The sequence below is a fragment of the Nelumbo nucifera genome, chromosome 3, assembly GCF_055504915.1.
Source record: "Nelumbo nucifera cultivar China Antique chromosome 3, China Antique-T2T, whole genome shotgun sequence".
NCBI lineage: Eukaryota > Viridiplantae > Streptophyta > Magnoliopsida > Proteales > Nelumbonaceae > Nelumbo > Nelumbo nucifera.
Window position 1 is genome coordinate 5029486 of NC_142651.1, and position 20668 is coordinate 5050153.

General features: G+C 41.5%; 1 non-coding gene across 1 annotated transcript; it reads right to left on the minus strand.

The window, feature by feature from the left end:
* Window positions 1–6506: 6506 nt before the first annotated feature.
* Window positions 6507–6589, minus strand: TRNAL-UAA (transfer RNA leucine (anticodon UAA)). The gene has a single exon. It is a non-coding gene; the product is annotated as a tRNA-Leu (tRNA).
* Window positions 6590–20668: the final 14079 nt, after the last annotated feature.

A 20668-nucleotide genomic window follows, 5' to 3' on the forward strand; every position in this document is an offset into this window, starting at 1 on the left:
GGAGCAGAGACAAGGTACCCGCAGATAGAAAAGCTAGTGTATGAACTGGTGGTACCAGCACGGAAACTGCGCCCGTACTTCCAGGCTCACACCGTCAACGTCCTGACCGACAAACCTCTAAGACAAGTTTTACTCAAACCCGTGGTTTCCGACCGGCTGACGAAGTGAGCCATCGAACTCAGCGAGTACGATCTCCAGTACAAGCCAAGAACTGCCATTAAGGCCCAAGCCTTGGCAGACTTTATTGTAGAATGCACGTTTAGCCTCGAAGCCCCCGAGCTGGTCGAGCCCGAGATCCCCAGTTCGGGCGAACTCGGAGCTCCCAAGCCAAACGAGTCCGAACCCCATGAAGTAGCAGCCAGTGTGGCATCCCTCCTGGTTAGACCAAGCGCGAACTGGGATGAGGAGCCCTGGATCCTTCATGTAGATGGCTCCTCGAACCAACAAGGCAGCAGGGCTAGAATAGTGCTACGCGGCCCAAGCGGAACAAAACTGGAATACGCACTACGCTTTGAGTTCGCGGTGTCCAACAACGAGGCGGAATATGAGGCACTGATAGCCGGGCTAAATCTAGCGCACAAGGTCGGAGCAAAGCACATGGTTATCTGCAGTGATTCCCAGCTCGTGGTCAACCAAGTTACAGGCGAATACGAAGCGCGCGAGCTCACAATGATTGCATATTTCGCAAAGGTAAAGGAGGCTCTGCTCAACTTCCAGTCACACTTCATCAAGCAAATCCCGAGGTCAGAGAGCGCTGAGGCCAACGCCCTGTCCCGACTGGCTAGCACGAGCCACAGCGCCAGAAGAACTGTGTACGTAGAGGACTTACCTCGGCCCAACATTCTCGGTGGGGTAAAAGAGGTCGCTCTCGTCACCGAAGCAGAGCCGAGCTGGATCGACCCACTCGCGAGCTTCTTGTTAGACGGAACCCTCCCCGCGGACTACAACGCAGCCAAGAGGGTGCAGCGCTAGGCAGCCAAATACGTCATGATAGACGAACGGTTGTACCGACGATCCTACACGCTCCCCTACCTGCGATGCTTGCGCCCAGCCGAAGCCGAGCTGGTACTCCGCTACATCCATGAAGGCTTATGCGGCGGACACCTGGGGGGCAGAGCCCTCGCCCAAAAGGCACTTCGACAAGGAGACTACTGGCCGACAATGAAGACAGAGGCAATCGAGCTCGTCAGAAAATGCGACAAGTGTTAGAAGCATGCCAGCATCCACCATCAGCCCGCTGCCAACCTCAAATACCTCACCAGCCCATGGCCCTTCGCCCAATGGGGCATCGACCTCCTGGGGCCATTCCCTCCAGCGACAGGCGGGAGAAAATTCTTAGTGGTGGCAGTAGATTACTTCACAAAGTGGATAGAAGCTGAACCCCTGGCAATAGTTACAGCCCGAAACATACAGAACTTCTTTTGGAAGAACATTGTATATCGCTACGGGCTACCTCGGGTACTGATCTCTGACAACGGAAAATAGTTCGAAGATATCAAGTTCCAAGAATGGTGCCAAAGTATGAGAATTAGTCAGAACTTCACGTTGGTCGCACACCCGCAGGCAAATGGCCAAACAGAAGTAATGAACAGAGCCATCGTCCGCGGACTGAAAACACGATTAGACTGAGCCAAAGGTTTGTGGGCAGACGAACTACCAAGTGTTCTATGGGCTCACCGAACCACGGAAAAAACCGCCACAGGAGAGACCCCCTTTAACCTCACCTACGGCACCGAGGCGGTGATCCCAGCAGAAATCGAAGTGCCTACGTTGCGACTAGAAGCGTACGACGAATAGACAAACGAGGGCGAGTTACGCACCAACCTCGACCTACTGGACGAAGTGAGAGACCTCGCGCACATCCGAACTGCGGCCTACCAACAAAAGGTAGCTCGGTACTACAACGCGCGAGTAAAGAGGAGGAACTTCCGCGTCGGCGACCTGGTTCTCCGTAAGGTCATGGTGCCCGAACCCGGCGTAGGGAAACTTGGACCAAACTGGGAAGGACTGAAAGCACTCGGTGGGGGAGCATACGAGCTCGGAACCGTAGAAGGAAAACAAGTACCCCGAGCATGGAACGTCGTCAACTTAAGAGGGTACTACCTATAAACCACCAAGGCAAGCACCCCGAAGCCTAGGTAGAAAACGGATTGAAGGACCGAAATGGTCAGTTCGGCAAAAAACGCAGCTCGAAGACGACTAGAAAAACCCATTTCATCTGATAAAGGTTAGAAAAAGAACAGAAGGACCGAAATGGTCAGTTCGGCAAAAACCGTAGCTCGAAGACAACCAGCACTTGAACAAAAGCCATTTCATTTCATATAGATGTGTACATTCAAAAAAAAAAAAAGCCATTACAAGCCAGGGGCCACTTCATCATTATCAGAAGCCACTTCGACAACACCCGAAGGACCTGCCTCCCCCTCGGAGTTTGGTTCGGCATCCGCAGCATTAGCCATCTCTTGAGTAATGCACGAAGTGGATATGGCGCTGGTATCGAGGTCGGGGTACGTATTACGGATCATCCACCGGCATAGCTTGAAACCCCTCCTGTAGGAGTCCACCATCAGATCATCGAAATCCGGCGAAGCAATGTAATCACTGACAGCTTTCTTCTTCGCGTCCTCGATGCCTTGAGAGAAGATCTGAGTCCTCTCCCTGATATCCTCTTGAAGATACTCGACCTGGTGCTCCAGGTCCAGCTTTAATTCCGCCATATGCTTCACCACCACTCCCATGGCCTCGGCATCTCTCTGAGACCTCACCTGCCTAGACCGCGCGCGGCGAGCAGCAGCCTCAGCAGCACGAGCATTCTCCTCGGCAGTTCGAGCAGCCTCCTCGGCAGCTCGCGCCTGCCTCGAGCATCTCTCCACCTGGTTCGCCAAGGCGTGAATGGAAGAGTTCACCTATCAAAGGAAAACGGGATCAAAGGAACGAATAGAAGAATAAAAGCCGAACTCTAAGGAAGGGAGCACTTACCACCATGGCATGAGTAACAGCACGACAGACCACTTGGTGCAGAGGGAGCTTGGTCCACGCCGCAACTTCCCCGGGAAACATCGCCTCCTTACTCCGTTGAAGAGCATGAACAGGCGACAGCACGCTCCTGAAGTCCCCCGGGGCCTTCGAGCCCGACGGCCCAGCTCGCGTATGGGCAGACTCGGAGTAGGCGGGAGCCCCCGTGTGTGTGGTTTCGGCATAAGGAGCACCCGCCGGCTCCTGCATAGGAGGAACCATCTCGGGCTCCTCTGCCGGATGGTCCGGCACCTCGGGCTCCGCACCCTAGAATGGCTCAGCACGAGCTCGCTTAGCCACCCGTTTTCTCCTCTTCATGCCCTGGAACAAGTGCCCACCTCGGGTCCCTCGAGAGTCCATCGTACCTGCGAAAAGGAGTTCGGCATCAGTAAGACGTAAAAGAAGAGCAAGACAGGATCACTAGGGAAAGAACCTACCCGAACTCAGGCTCGCAGCAATAAGCTTGGCCCCCGTCAGATACCATTGACAATCCAGCCCAAGCCACGCCCATTGCCGGAGGCCCTTCGCCGTCTCCTTATCAAGTGTGATGCCGGAATCGGGAGCGGCCATCCCCCACCCGGTCTGAAACGGCCACCCCAACGCACTTCGCACCCCGAAATAGTCCCGCTTCCACACCGGGACCTTATTGGGGAGTCCGTGTAAGAGCTTGAAGCCCGAGCGAGGAGACAGGTAGCATGCCCGCCTACGCCCAGGAAGGGGACCCGCTTGTTTTTTCAACATTAAAATAGAGGAGAAAATCTCCAGATCCAAAGGAAAGTTATAGTCACAAAATAAGGAGATCGTCCCCACTAAATTTCTAATAGAGTTCAGGTGAAGCTGGCCGACCGTCACACCAAAGTGGTTTAGAACCTCGACGAGAAGAGGCTGAAAGGGCAGTCGCAGCCCCGCAGCAAGCTGTTCCTGGAAAATCACAATCTCATTATGACCATGTTCCCAAGGGAAGCTGCCTGTAGGGATGAAGTAACCGTGCTCCCCGGGCAAGTCATAGTAGTCTACAAGGGATTGAAGTTCCTCAGGCGTCATAGTCGAAGGGCCAAACTGATCTACAACCCGGCCACAACGGGAGGTGGACGCCGACCTACCCGAAGCACCTTGGGCTGTAGGCCCGACCCCTTCCTCAGGACCTACATCAGGCTCACTTGAACTGCCGGGGGACGCGAACTGGTTTGTAGAACCTACATCAGACCCGCTTGAACAGTCTGAACCCTCCAAACTAGACATCGGGAAACGGAACGGGATTCCAAAAGCACTCACCCGGGAAGAAGACTGAAGCAGACCACGAAAGCTCGAACAAGCAAGGAACCTAGGACGCGAGCTGAAACTTAGGCGCGAGCTCAAGATGTACAACAGTAGCAAGGACGGGGGCCCCCCCCGCGCGCTATTTATATCCACAGTGGCCGGAAACCGACGGCTCAGATCGAAGCCAATCCAATGGCCCACAGCCGCGCTAAACCGCACGTTTTCCGAGACCAATGAGCGCACGTCTTTCCGAAACTAACGGAGCGTTGCGCACATCCTGTCAGAGGACGGGTGTCAACACGCACCTTCTCGAAACTGACGGGGTGTCGGCGCACGTCTCCTCGCAATAAAAGCGTCTGCAGCCCAACTCTCGAACAACTGCCGTCACGTCTCCCAAACGCGCGCCCTTTTTTGAAAGTCAAATTAAATCAAGCGCCCTCAGCACGGACCAAAACCCTCCTACTACCTTACGAACTCCCCGCGCCAAGACAGGACCGTTGTCGCAGGGAGTGGGGGGCAATTGATGAAGGGAAATTTGGCCCGACCTCGCAATCGCCCGACACGTGGCAAAGGCAAGCAACTCGGGACAGTAGAGTGCCCGAAGCGAACATCGGAAGCAAGTCCAAGCTCACTACCGAGCCCGAACTCCAGACCGCTCTACTGAGTCCGAGCTCCCTACCAAGAGTCCGAGCTCCCTACTAGGAGCCCGAGCTCCCTGTTAAGAGCGAGCTCCCTACTGAGAACCCGAGCTCCCTGCGAGGAGCACGAACTATACTGGGCCCCAAGCCTCACAAAGCTGACCCGAGCTGGCCCATGGCAGCTCGGAACACTCCAAATCGAACTCAAGACACCTCGCTCGCCACTCCAACACTTCGCTTCCGAAACACCAGGCTGACCAAACGTACCCGACACCAAGGACGTCTGTATCCAAGGGCGACGCACCTGACTGATTTGGGATCTGACGCCTGACAGCCTTATTTCAAACGGCTTGCTGCTATCGCCACCTGCAACCGTCGTCACTAGCCGCAGAGACGGCTCCGACAAAAGGAACAGTGGCGGTTCTGTCCGGCCAGAGGAAATGACATCCGAACTGGCAGGAGTTCAGAAGTAATCATGCCCGATCTGACGGAAGCCTGGAAGTGAGTGCGTGAGGTGGTTATAAAAGGCTCCTACCCCCCAGGAACGAGGTATGCTAACTTTGCGCTATCTGGTTTATCTTGCCTTTGAAGGATTCTAACTTGAGATTCGGAGCCCTTACGCCGGGTTCTCCCCGGAGCTTCTCTTCTCCTTTCGTTTCAGGTCCCTGTTACTCAGTTCAGAGGCAAGATCATTGACAGCTAAGACCGGCCAGATTGTGCATCACCACTGTTTATGTTGGTTTGGGTCCACATTTGAAGCTTTTGCCATTTTCTCTGCCCCAGCTATCTCAAGTAAAGCTTGCCCTTGCATGGCTTTCATCATCTCCCTCATTTTCATTTCCTCTCCTTCTCAAGGCTTCCTTCCTTTTCTTGTGCCTGTTCAAGGCTTATTTGCGGTTGCAATCTATACGATCTGATTCTTCATCTCCTCGTATCCCGAAAGAACCCTAACATAGAACCAAGCTTTCCTCCCAAACTTCAGTAGTTTATCCATGGTAAACGACTACTATACAATAACTCTTCCTTCCATGGAGTACCCTGTAGCAGGCGATCAATGGCGTTGAAGCCACTATAACTCTGCATTTCTATATATTTTTCTTTTTTTTTCAAATGAATTAACTGTTGTTTATAAGTTTCAGTCACATTTTAAGATGACGTTGTGAATTGTTATTGGAGACTGCATGTAGAAGGTGGGCCGAAGGTACTTAGTTGGCTCTGGTTCGAGAGAGAGACGGTGGCTCTGGTTCTCAGTTCTTAGGAAGAAGATGAGCAGTATTTTGGAGAGTATTTAAATAGATAGTCATAAGACAAAATAAGTATTTTAAAAAACAAATACATTATAGATTGGCTTTTTGTTAGGAAGGGGGACTAGGAGGTACTTAGTTGCATATTTTTTAAAAAGTATAGATGAGGTTTTTGTTATTGTCAGAAAACTCAGGGGAGGTTTTTGTATTTTAATTCGGACTGTTGATTCGTGTACGTGGCTAAGGGTTCGAACCCCGAAGTTAACATATTATATAGTGTTGACGTGTAAAAAACACTCCCATTAATTGAATTATAGAGAATTGTGCAGTACGACTACAAATTTAAAAATGCTGGCTATGGGGTTCGAACCCATGCGCACTTGTGTGCAGAAGATCTTAAGTCTTCCCCCTTAACCACTCGGGCAAACCAGCAAATTGTTACTTATTTTATCATATTGCAATACATATAGATTATATTTAATTGGTCTCTCCCTCAATTAAATTTAAACTTCCATTCCAGCAAATAAACTGATTTTTTTTAAGAACTTGAGGATTTGTGCTGATTGTCACTCTACTATAAAGGTTATTTCAAGGATTTTTGATAGAGAAATATTGTTAGGGATTCCACCATTTCAAGAAGGGTTCATGTTCTTGTGGAGATTACTGGTTAGTTTCTCCATAAGTCCACCGGTCAAGGCCATTCCCGCCCATTAATCTCTGATTAATGGAGTGATGGTGACGAGAGAGAGAGAATGAGAAGTGTTAGAAATTGATCTGTTAATGGGTCAGGCTTTGCCTCTTAATAAATAGAAAATTACTAGCCTGAGCCTGGCCTTATATAAAGCCCAAAGCCCGGGTCCGAGCCTGAAGCCCGACTTTGATAGGTATTTTACATATAACATATTAATTATATATTATATAATATTTTATGCATTTAATATATGTAATACTTTTTTTGCTATTAATTGTATTATTATATATATATATATTATGTATTATTAACATATATATTATATTTCTGTTATATATTTAATATTACCAAGCTTGGACCAGGCTTATTTGGGAAAGCCCAAGCTGATTTAAGACGAGCCAAGTTGGGCCAGCCCATCGAGCTACCCTGTCCACGAATAGCTGTAAACAGACTGGCCTGCCCCATGAACAAGTGTATCTGGAAGCGAAGAAGAAAAAAATAGAACAGAATAAAAAAACCTGAGAAGCATATAATAATGTATAGAGAAAAAAAGTTGTAACGAAAATAGAGTAGCCTCTGTCCCCATTCAAAGTCGTTATTTTTTGGGGTTTTCCCAAATTTTTTCATTGAATGGTAGCCATAAAAAATACAACATTAAAAGTGGCACTTTTATCCCATTTAAATATTTGTAATTCCTCCCCAAGTGGGAAAGTTATTTACCCATCTAGGAAGAAAATAAACTTTCTCTGACCCCGACATGCATAAATATGAAAAAATAGCATAAATCTTTTGGTCGATAAGAATCAAAATCCCATTGACCTACTTTCCTCTTTTCAAAATCCAAAAAAAAAAATAACACCTCCTAAAATAGTTTTGGACCTCGATTGTTTGAATTGGATTGTACTAGAGTGCCATGTTTTAATCTGATACTTTCGATTTCCTTGATCTTAGTTAAACAAATCATTTAATTATATTACCCAGTAACAAGACACATGGCTGTCATCTCTCTTTTTAATTTGTTCCATCAGAAGTCAAAATAACTAAATACCATTCACTTGTTGCATATTAATTAAAAGGTTAGTGTTTTAAGTCTTGAAAATTGTTGTTTTTGGTTTGCTTCTCATCAACGTCCACACTTCCGACAAGCTCTAGGCTTTCTCGAAGAAGCAAAGAAGATATATCAGAAGATCATAAAAGAAGTGACCTTAATAGCAAAGCAATCTTCGAACTCATGATCTTTGATATCGTTCAGGAGGAAGACAAATGAACATTAACTTTCATCTCTTTTCTCCCGTATTTGCATATATTTTTAAGGACAATTTGGTCAAAAAATTTATTCTTTTAATCACGGTCACTATTTTTGTAAAATATTTGAAAACATATACCTTCAACCCTGAAACATGGTTTTCAAAACCGGACTGGACTGGAAAAATTGGGAACCGGTCTCAAAACCATTGCTTTTGATCAGCAAATCACTGAATTGACCAATTAATCAGTTTGAACCGTTCAAACAACTGTAACTGTTTTTCAAAAATTTTAATTCTTTGGTTAGAATGGGCTGGCCGTTCAGGTCAAATGATCAGACTGTTCGAACCAGTAACCGAACCCCTAACTGATTCGGTCACCGGTTTGGTTTTAAAAACCATGCCCTGAAATATGAAAGTGAGTGAGGTGATAGATATAGAAAGAAGAGTGCGGAAAGAACAAGTAATAAGGAACCTATTCCACACCAAGTATGGGAAAAAATAAGGAATTTTCATTCCTTCTGCTCGTAAAGAAGATGGATTAATATGGAAACCAAATACCAATGGGGAATTCTCAATTAAAACTGCCTATTTAAACGCAAATACTTTAGATGGTGTTCCTCTTAGGGGATTTGAACCACCTTTATGGCTTTATGTACCTCCTATGTAATAAACTACCATTGAAAATAAGCAACTTAATAGAGGAATGAAGATTGATGGGTCTTGTAGTACTTGTGGTGAAAGTGAAGAGGATTTGAATTTTGAACCACATATTTGTCAATTGCAACCATGCAAAACATATTCCGTTGATTACATTCAAATTCACAAGTGGATTAAGGTGTGGAAAAAGTTGAATGATAATGATCCAAATATCTGTCAAAATTTAGATATTAAGGAAAAATTTGTAATTTTACTTTGACATATCTGGAAAAATAAAACTGAGATAACTTTCAAAAATAAAATCTTACTTCCTGCTATCATTATTGATAGAGTTCTCAACTATTTTTGGGAGATTAAATCAGTTCCTAAGAAAAAAGAAGAAAAAGGAAAAAAGTTGGATCATAATAATAAGATGGATGAATTCGTGTTTAGATGCTATTAAAATAAATTTGGATGCCTCGTGTGTAAATGGTCACTGCTCTATAGGCTGTGTTGCAACGGATCATTTGGGAAATATTCTTGACCTAAAAGCCTACAAAATCTGATTTACCACTGTTAAGTTGGGCAACATAACAACCAATTTCAGAAACATGTACATCATTATTGAAGGTGATTCAAAGATCATCATTAACTGCCTCAACAACAAAATCGGAGATTAAATCATATCATTGAAAACTACGGGGCCATGAGATATAGCTTGGAAGGAAAAATTTAGCATAAACAGGTTTCCAGATAAGCAAATATAGTTTCAGATTGGTGTACAAATAAAGCTCATGAAGTTTCTGTTGTGAATGGGCTGACTCCAAGACTTTTAACATTAATTTCTTGCTTAGATTTTTGGAGACGTGATACCCCCAAAAGCTGTGTAGCCCCTTTGTTATTTTCCTGTTTTATCAAAAAAGAAAAAAAATAAAGTGCTCCAACCTCCGCCTTAGCTCACCTCTCCCGTTGCAGTGTTGATGTGTTGACAATGTTGCCTCCGGTCTCCCCCAAATCGGCAACCACAAACCACAATGAAACACATGTACTGGCACTGAATAGTCCCCACTCTACTCTTGAGTCCCTTGTTCATCAGCACTGCAGCAGCATCTATTGTTAGCAACCAACAACTAGCATAATGCATCAGCAGTCTTTATCGTCCTGCATTCCCAGTTGGTTGTTCAGCAGCGACAAGACTGGCTCTCAGTTATCAGAGGATTTTTCTTTTATTTCTAGCAAAAATTAGGCTTTAAATGGAATGGTTGTTGATCTGATCGGTTGAATCGTTTAAATTATTATTCGACTAAGATTTCAGGTTCGATTTGAGTAAAACCCAAAAAAATGCAAAAAAAATCATTGACTTTATTAAAAAAGTCTGATTTAGATGGTTGGACCATTGACCTGATCCATCTTGTGACCAAGTCATAGATTGTATACTAACTATGTATGCAAATTTCGAGAGGTCATAACTTTACACTCCAATATTTAATTGAGGTGTTTTTTTTTATTTTATTTTGGACAACTATGTATGCATAGGTGCCGTGCCCTGCTATTTCTGTGTAAAAAAAGAACTCATTTTTGGCCTCAAATTACAATTATTAATATTTTATAAACAAAAAAATTAAACACTGAATTAAAAAACATAAATTAGATCTCCCGGTCAGTTTTAAAAATAATTCGATCTCCGGGTCAGCTTTAAAAACACTACAGACTCTACCCAGTGAGCCTCACGTGCACTCTGCCCTCCACCCCAGCCGATATGGATGTGAAGTGACTATGATATTATCATATATGAGTAGAAGCGCACATGCCAATGGCACAATAGTCGACAGTCGACTATTATAATGTTCATTTTAATCCTATTTAATTCTCACAATTCATTAGTTTCATTTTAATCCATCCCATTTAATTACCTAAATTTAAATTTAAGTTTGATAAAATTTGATTGCCACCACCCCATTATAATGTTCATTTTAATCCATCATAATAGTACGTTACACCACACTATTTAATTCCCACCACCTCGTTAGTTTCACTTTAATCCTTCCTAATTAATCATCTAAAATTAGGAAGAGTCTTTAGCCTTTTACGTTTCACCCTCTACCTTTGTCTTCTCAAGAGTCTCTCTTTCTCTCTTCCTCTCTCTCTTTTTTTTTTATATTTTGAATATTATAATTTTATATTTGCTATTCCTTACCATACTATACTATTCCTTAAATTAGGATCAATGCTTTCTCCATTTTTTTCTATTTTATTTTAGTGAAAATGGTGACTACTCTCTTATTAGTTCAGACTAATTATTGCTACATGGAATTTGCTAGAGATTACCATATAACGACCATCACAGTAAGTTTTATATCTTTTTTTCTTGTTTTTATTTTACTTCATGGAGTCGGTAGCTACCCTTTATTGTTTCAAAGTGATCTTATAAATCTGGTTACGGGGGAGAATCTAGTAGAAATCCAAGTAAGTGCTTATGTTCCCACTTTCTTTATTTTTTTTTAAATTCACTAGAATCATCACTTACTTTTTTATTTCTTATTTATTTTATTTTGTTGGAATTAGTGATTACTGTCTTATTTTTTATTTTATCTTATTACTATTTAATTTTAGGGAAAATTCCCCATAGGTACCCTATATTTTAGGTCGAGTGTCAATCTAGTACCTGAACTTTAAGTGTTATAGGAAAAGATAAAAAATGTCCTTCAAGTGTCATCTAATTTTCTTTATTGACCATCTGCCATCACAAATCTACAAACCCTCCACCCAAAAATCAGTGGCTAGGCTGCAAAGGCACCCACGACCGCCGGCACCTCCCTATAAAAAATAAATCTTACAATTTTTTTTAAAAGGAAAAGCTCAGGGATTTAAAAAAATAAAAAATAAAACTTGCGGTTACAAAACGATGGAAGAAGAAGCCATGATTGAAGAAGAAGAAGCTTTTTGATGACAAAGAATAAACTGAAGCTTTCCATGTTTTATAATTTAAATCATTTGTGTTTAGTTTGTAACTTTGATAACGTTAGTTTTTCGTCGTAACGAAGATGAAAGAAGAAGAGGAGCATCACCATCACTACTATAACAGTCGAACCCCAACCTCCCATAACTGTCGTCCTGAAAATGACCAAAGACCAACGACGAAGATGACCGTTTGGTGTCCTGTAACAAATGCCGGCCCACCTCCCGCGAGAAAATCTCGGTCGTTCCTATCGACATCAATGACTCCAACAAGCATCCGAACGCAAGCTCCAATGGCCTCTTCAGATCTATCTTCTTGTCCTTAATGAGAAAGAGCCCCGGGTCATCAGAGTCGTTGTCTTCAACCACGAAGGAAGAGCAATGGAAGCTCGTCGTCGCGGATCTGTCGTAGAAGCTCATTCAAGCCACTCAGAAGAGAGACGAAGCTCTCCAAGAAGCACCCTGTTCTACCTAGAAGCACTTCTGAACCGAGCATTCTACGAAGACTTTGAATCCATCGGATTTAAAAAAAGTGGGTTTGAGCGAATCCTCAACCCAATACAAAAATGTGAAGCGAACTAAGCTTCCTTCACTCTTCTCAGGGACTCACCTGGGACAAGGTGTTGAACAAAGGAACCAGACACTTCAGCAAGGAGTTCAGCTGGTTTTGCAACCAAAAAATGAGCGAGATCATGGCAATGTTGGGGTGGGACCGGGCTCGACCGGAGCCACTGCTGCAAGCATTCTTCGGTGCGATGAAGAACGTCTGGATGCTTCATCTGTTCGCTTGTGCGGTGTTGCCAAACTTGCCCGTATTTAGGATGGATAAGGGGATGAGGTTCTTACTTACAGTTGCGGCCGAGATGTGCTAATATGGCATTTGGGTTAATTGCATCTTGTCGTTTGCCATTCCGACCCCATTTGTGATGGAAGAAATGGTCAAAGATGTTTCTCGGTGTTGATGAGCAGCACCTTGTGGAAATGGTTCAAGGTCCCGGAGAGTTGGCTGGGGCCAACTGTGAAGTTGAAAACATTGCAAATGCCGCACTGTACCTTGCCTCTGATGATGCCAAATACGTGAGCGGCCGTAATCTGGTAGTGGTCGCCCCCATCAAGAGATTTGGGATCCCGGAACCACATCTTCATTTTCTTGAGAAAGAAGATGATGAATAATATGTTATATTTCTAAAGGTAATTTTGATATTTTCAAAAATATTAAATCGCACATGAGGTTAGGTATTTGATTGTCGCATTTCGAAAGTTCGAGTACAAAATTGATTGATACTTGGCCTTAAAGTACATGGTACCTATCGAGAATTTTCCCTTAATTTTATTTTGCTGGAATTATTTTTCAGGTTTATTTTATCTGAATCACTTTTTGATGTGATGATGGCAGGATTTGGGTGGTGTATGATAGAAGGGAAACTAAATGTATTTTATTTTCTAATATTTGCTGTCCCTTTTCCTTGGAAGTGCTTCGTCAAAATGGGCTAGGTTTCTATTTTTATGGGGTTGAGTTTGGTTTAGGCTAGGTTGTTTTATTTTAATTTTTTTATTTGTTGGTTCTTTTCATGCTTTACTCTATTATTTCCTTTGCCATTTTCTGATAATTTTATAGATGTATTTATGCATTTCCCGTTGTGATTTTTTGGTATTTCCTTTGACATGGGATGCACTTTATTGTTATCCTCTAATTCTTCTTTAATCTTGTCCTCTTTTTGGCAAAATATGTAGAACTTCCTGTTGTCTTCATCAAATCAAGAAATCTAAATGCCATTTGATTGATATTTACCTTTTTCTTATCTAATTCATTTTACATTCTTTTATAATTATGTTTTTTACTGAAATGGATCCATACAAGATAACTGTGTTCTACTTTACCTGTCCTTGCAAAGGGCAACCCGTCCCATGCCTTAAGCGACTTTAAATTAATGCAAAACTAATAGTGCACTTAATCTTTTTATTCTTGCTTCCTTTTACTTTTCTAATTTGATTCCTATAAAAAGAACCACATTCTTAGAAATGCTTTGCCCATTGATAGTTGGACCTCTATATGGATGAAATTTTTTCAGAGATTTTCCCCCAAATTTGTTGTTGTTTTTGGTGCTATTTGGTTGGTATCTCATTTTCCATTTTTTCACAAATTTGCAATTTCCTTTTATAATCTTCCTAAAAATGTTTTGTTATTTTCTTTCTAATTTGCTAGTACTTTCCCCCTTTTTCATTTTATTTTTCTCTTATTCATTCATTGTTAAAAAGTAGGACAAGCTATTCAATTCCAAAAGAACCTATTTTAATATAATAGAAATGTGTCTCCTAACATAAGCCTTTCTCTTTCTACCTATTAATGTTTTTTTTGTAGGGGTCTATTTTTCCTTTATCACCCTTTTTGTAGTTGGAGGTTAATGTAAATGTTGATCTTTCAAGATGCCACTAGTGCACTTGTTTCTTCATTGTGGTCTAATCCAGTTTGCTATACGAAGGTCTACACGGATCCATGCACCATTGTGGTGTTTTTAGTTTTTGTGATAATATGTTCATTTAATTCTGAAGGGAGACTGAAGTCTACCCCCCAATTAACGGGGGTTGGGCATAAATACATTTGGAAAACTAATAAAACAATTACCGGGGGGGTTGAACTCTAAAAAGTCATTTATTTAAATGCTTCATTTATTAATTTAAATATAAGGGAAATTGTCTAAAATTCATCGTTAGTTTTCAATATTTCCCTTGAACTCACTATAATTTTTCAAAATATATAAAACTCACCATGTCAGTAAGTTTTTATTTTTCAAAACTCACCATCCTTCTTAACAAAAGTGTCCATGTCAACATAAATAATAATTTTCATGATCAAATTACCCTTGAATGGAGAGTTAGATGAAAAATGGTCTTTTCAATTTCCTTAATTTTTTTTTTGCATTTTTAGTGTTTTGTTATAATTTCCAATGTTTTTTATAATTTTTTTTTTTTACATTTTCTATTTTCTATAATCTATACATTTTCCTGTATTTTTTTATTTATTTATAATTTCTGTGTTTTCTATAATTTTTGGTGTTTTTCTACATTTTTTATTTTTTGATTTTGTTTTTTAATTTCTATAAATATTAAAATGGTAATATATTAACACTCATTAATTTATCTTGTATATATTTTATATTTTTCTATGAAGATTAAAATGATAATATATTCACACCCATTAGTCTGTTTAACGTCAAATTAATGATATAATAAGCTTTAAACATTTTGAAAAGTTGTGGTGAGTTTAAGAGAAATGATGAAAACTAATGATAAATTATAGATAATTTCCCTAAATATAATAAGTTTGATTTGATTTCCTTTATTAATTCTATCGTTTTCACTCCCGTGCATGCACGGGCTTCTCGCTAGTATACATAATACTTGATTACTGTACTTGTTAACTAACAGCCATATATGGGACTACCTATTTTGTTTGGGACCCACCATCTTCGTTGAAGTCTTAAACAACACATGATCAAGAAATCAAATTAGATTTGATTTGTCATTGAAGGGATATGAGCTGCTTACCAAAAGAAATGCACATGATTTAACTTTCTAATCTAAATTAAGGAACAACAAAAATTTTAGGTACTGTTTGGCAATGTTTTCATCTATTTCTGTTTTTTGAAAAATTCCTGTATTAGAATAAGAATTTTATTTCTTGTTTCTCGGGAGCAATAGAAGTGTTTGGCAAATTGTTTTTCAAGAACAGATTTTTGTTGTACAAAAACAGAAATAGTGTTTGAATAACGAAATTATTCCTTAACATTAGTTTTAAAAATCCATCTACATTAAGTATAAAGTTAATCATACAAAACACGTGCCATGTCATAACGAGCAAATCGTCATGGTTAGAAAATCAACCTGATTAGTCGACAGCCATTGGAGACCTACAATTATACAGTCTGTTAACATTTGTTTAATTTTTTTCTAATTATTTTGGGGGGGGGGCTGAGGATCTGAATCAGCACTCCAATCATGACCCATTCGAAGTTACCTACTTCAAGAGACAAGATTTGTGAGGAGATGTTTCACCAAATCGGCATATAGTAGCTTGAGTTCGTGAAGATAACAACAAAGGGGAGATGTGTTTAGAAAGAAAAAACAGAGCGTGGAAAAAAATTATGATGAAAAAATAGAGCATACACAGTTAGAAACGACAACAACGAAGAAAGCCTTACTTGATGAGATTTTGATTGGGAAATGGTTGTTGAAGATAATAAACTGGTTGTTTGTCGTTAGTCCTTGACACATAGTGTGTTTGCAACAAGTGCACGGGGAACAAATGAAGAAGATTGCTTGAGGACTAGGGCTTGGAAGGGTGGAGAGTTTATGTCGTCAATGCAGAATGACAATGTTGCACTTTCTCTCATGTGGAAAGGGCGAATACGTGTTCATAAATAAACTGGAAAGATGTGGGAACCATTCATTCCTTGAGAACGTATTCTTCAGGAGTGTTGATTTGTCACTCCCAAAAAACACATTTTTGGGGCATTGTTATCACTCGAGAATGAGTTGTTTTTCCATTTTTTTTTGCCAAACATGTTTATGTTCTATGGGAACACTGGGAACCATAGAAACACTCCCGATGAACGTTGCCAAACAGGCCCTTAGAGCTTAAGTGGCTGTTAAACCTGTTCATTGCTGGATAGCTTGATGAGTCAGGCCGGTCTGACCCATTATTGGTTAGGCTTAGATAATATTTTAGGCCTGTGGGCTCAAGCTTAGGTCAAAACACTAGGTCTAATCTTTTTTCAAACAAGGCTTGGACTTCTTCAAAAAAAGTTTGACTCGAGCCCGAGCCCAATTTGATAATGTCTTATATAATAAAAATTATATTTTATATAATGTTTTTCTTCTTTGTTTCTCTTTTCTTTTCTCACACCATAATGAATCCCATCGTTCAAACTACTGGGCCTGGGCTTATGGGCATGGGATATTCATATTACCCCTAGTTCAAACGTGGGCATTCATATATTAAAAAATGTTTAGAAATTTTGAGAGAACATTGAAAAATAAAGAGGAGTGTCATATAATCATCTATTTTTTTAATATTTAATTATTTATGAACTATATTGATAGCCTATGGCATCTATTTAGGTGCATGAGAATGTTCAGCAAAATATAATCCAATATAGGAGGGGAAGTTCAACTCATAAGGATAAGTTAGATTTAGTGTACAGAATTTTTAAGAGAGAGAGAGAGAGAGAGAGAGAGTTTTAGGGTGAATACAATATGAGAAGGTTTAGGGATTGGAAGTAAGGCCCTGTTTGGTTTACAAGAATAAGGGTTTAGAATCGGAATCAGAATGAACAATTTTGATTTCAACTATTTGATTGGAAGAAATCGGAAGAATCCTGATGGTGCACGATCTAGAGCTCCTAACTGAATGACAACTTAAATGTCGGTTGCTTGGCTGGTGAGTCGAGCTACAAGATGAGAAAGCATAGAGAACCCAGGGTGATTAACCCGATGTGGTCACTTTGATGCTTAAGTTAGTGGCTAGTTGTGTAAGCGAGCTAATATTTGAATGCAAGAGAGCTAGTAAGCACAAATCGCGCGTACCTGAGTCTCAGGGGCTGATGCCCTTATAGATCAGTTGTCATGGGTCTCATAGAAACACTTCCGAGATACTCGATCTCTGCCATTAGAAGTCCGTTCCTCCCCGGGAGGTGGATAACATGCTAGTCGATAAGGCCTATCGTGTCATTCCGATCCGGGCGGGATGTGGATAAGTCCTATGGTTGTGCGGCATAACCTCGAAGAGCTCGGAGATAGCTGGCATGCTTCTAGAAGTCCAACGTATCACCTCGGTGAGTTAGGCAATCCCGAGCTTCCCGTACCTCAATCACTACCGAGGTGCCCGAGATACCCGAGGTAGCTTGGCCCACCGAGGTGATAAGTGGTGCTGAGATGGCGGTAAGTGCTGACTCATAGTGTAGCTGGCAGGTCACGTTCACGTGTCCCCTGCTTATTAGGTCGGGCCAAATCATCCCTCATCAAATTCCATTTCAATTTTTGCTGGAGTGACATTCCCCATTTGAGAGAATGACCATTCTTGCTCCTCCCTTGGGAATGCAATTTCATTCCTGCTAATTTGAATTCCCATTTTCATTCTCGTCTAACCAAACAGACTATAAAAATAGACTATTCCAATTCCGACCACCACATTGACTAACCGGGGATTTACAACTCGTTGAGTTGAGGACCGCCGCATGGCATGAGCCGGGATGAACTGAGGAGCGGCAAACACGGTCGAGACCCGACCAACCGCGAAGGTCAGTGCCAATAATGTCTTTGAACTTCTCGTCCCACTCTCTGGAACCGTCGGAACGTGCGGTACACGCCCTTAATGGCTCAAATAATAGCCACCAAAGGTGAAACTCTCCACTCTCTAGCTATCAGAAGCTTATTCTAAGCTCTCCTTCTCTCATTACTAACTTAACTTCTCTAGCTCATATCGCCAAGCCAATTTCGCCTAATCGAACATACATCTGCTCTTACTGATTTGAGCGCCAGAATTCTGACTCGAGGGAACCACCTCAAAGCCTCTGGCCTTTATATGCACAAATCGCACAGATCGTCAAATCAGCGCAACTCATTTAACTCATCAAAACAACTCTCGTCCACCCCACAGCTTAGATAACATCTGTAAGAAAAGAAATGAACGTCTGGTGAGAATGATAACAAGGAGATTAGACTCTCTTAATCTCAAATGTGCACTAGATTTTATTTACAAGACAGAAAATTCTCTTATAATACATATAGAATAGATGCCCATGTCCCACCTTGCATTGCCTTATCTTCCCATCAGACACCAATCAACCAGTTATTGCCTTATTGGTGACTGCTAACTGACGGTGCCAGTCTGCCAGAGTCCAGAGACATGGATGGGAAATTTCTATAGTTTGGATCTCCTTTAATTCAAATCATTTACAGTTTATACTTTCTACCCATTCTACTGGGCCAATCACATTACATTACATCACATCACATCCCGTGCAGATTAGACCAACGTATCGGGCTGGCGAGGAGTGTCATGATTGGCCCAGTATCATTAGGAGGTTCCTGTAGAGGATACGGATTTCATCTCCCTACCTTGGCAGATTATGATGATTACTAGCTCGGGTTCATGCATCTTTGTTCCCACATGGTGATTGATGCAAGTGTAAAAATCTGGTGATAATATGGTCTTCGGACTCTTGGGGATGTCCTGGACTCCCAGTTTTGGTGGTCGGATCTACCACACTCCTTTGGTGGGGGCCCATTGATTTTATATGTGCCAAGTGATCAAAACCTTTGATCAGCCACAGTAGTGAAAGTGTTCGACCAATGACCTCAGAGAGGTAAATAGATTGCGTACATTGAATTTAGAGAAATTATTGTGAGTAATAAATGGTGGAAATGAGATTGTGAGAACACTGCCATATGGCTTGCACATGGGAGATGGATGGAGCAGCCGAAAAAGACCGGGCCTTTGAGTATATAAATAAATATTATTCAATGTAGCTATACAAAGTGACCTCTTAAAAGAAAAGCTGCTTCACATGGGGATGCGGTGGAAACCTGGGAGAATTTTTTTTTTTTTTTTCTTGTTTCTTTCTTTCTCGCATCATTCATGCATCCATGCATTCCATCACTGGCCCTCGTTAATCTAACTTGCTTTCATAAGATAAGAATACGCAATTTTCGATGAATCCACTCTTTCTTTCTTAAGGAATATGCTATATAAATCAAAAATGTTTTGTCGAGATCTTTTTTGGTTTGATTTTCAAGCAAGCGTGAAGATTGAAGGAGTTGAGTACGGCCTATCTGCACCGTCCGTTAGCTAAGTAATCCTTTGGATTGATTGATTGATTGTCTCCAATTCTACTGGGTATGGTCCCAAAAATAATTCAAGAAATGTAGAGAGGGAAAAGGATTTAGTTTGAACTTTGAATACAAGGCAAGTTCGTGGGGTCCATGTTTTCACGTGTAAGATTCTTGGGTTATTAAGGAGAGTGGATTGGGGAAACAGGTGGTGAATCCATTCGGTCCCCATCTACTTAATAGTCTGAATAGGTCTCCAAAAGAAAAGCCAAAGATTACAGCAGCAATTGCTCCTTCATTGCAATCTATACATGTAAGAGAACGCATAGTATGCTCACTGCTCAGGCAAAAGGCCGAGCCCATGCAGCCAGGGAATGGGCTATGTACAAATTATGGGCCCCAGCCCCAGGCCTACCCATTTATGTGTCTTGTTTTCCCAACCCAAGATTCTTCCCATGTTGTACAGGAATGATCATTTTTGGCATACTACATGTATTGTTGAATGGAGAAATAATGAAATCAAACAGTGATTCAATTTAATTCAATTGAAAGTTAAATCGTGAGAGGAGCTTTTTTTAGCTTAGAGCCAAGGTTTTTAAAATCAGACTGGACGGGGGACCGGTTTCTAGGTCGAATGGTGCGATCATTTGATTCGAATGAATGGCTCGTTTTGACTTAAAAATAAAAATAAAAACAGTCAAAAACCATTATCCGGATTCTGTTCAACAGTTCGACTGACCGAGTTAGCAGGTTGCTGGTCAAATCAACGGGTTTTGACCAAAAAATGGTTTTAAGGTGAAATGAAACCAATTAACTGACTGGTTCCTGAGTTTTCCTGTCTGATTGTCTGGTCCGGTCTGATTTTTTGAAAACCATGCTTAGCGCCCATTTGGGAGGGCTTCTTCAGTGATTGAATTGCATAGACAGAATTGCTTTTCAGAAACTACATAAGGTGGGTTCATGTAGGTTTATTCTCAACTTTTTAGTAGGGGTGTTCATGGAACCGTGGGGCATTTTTTTTACTGAACCGGTAATACCGGGTTTTAGAAAACTGGTAATCGGAACCGAATCGAAACCAGTCGGTTAACTAGTTGACCGATTCGATTAATCATCAGTTTGATTCATCGGTTTTTTAATTTTAACAATATA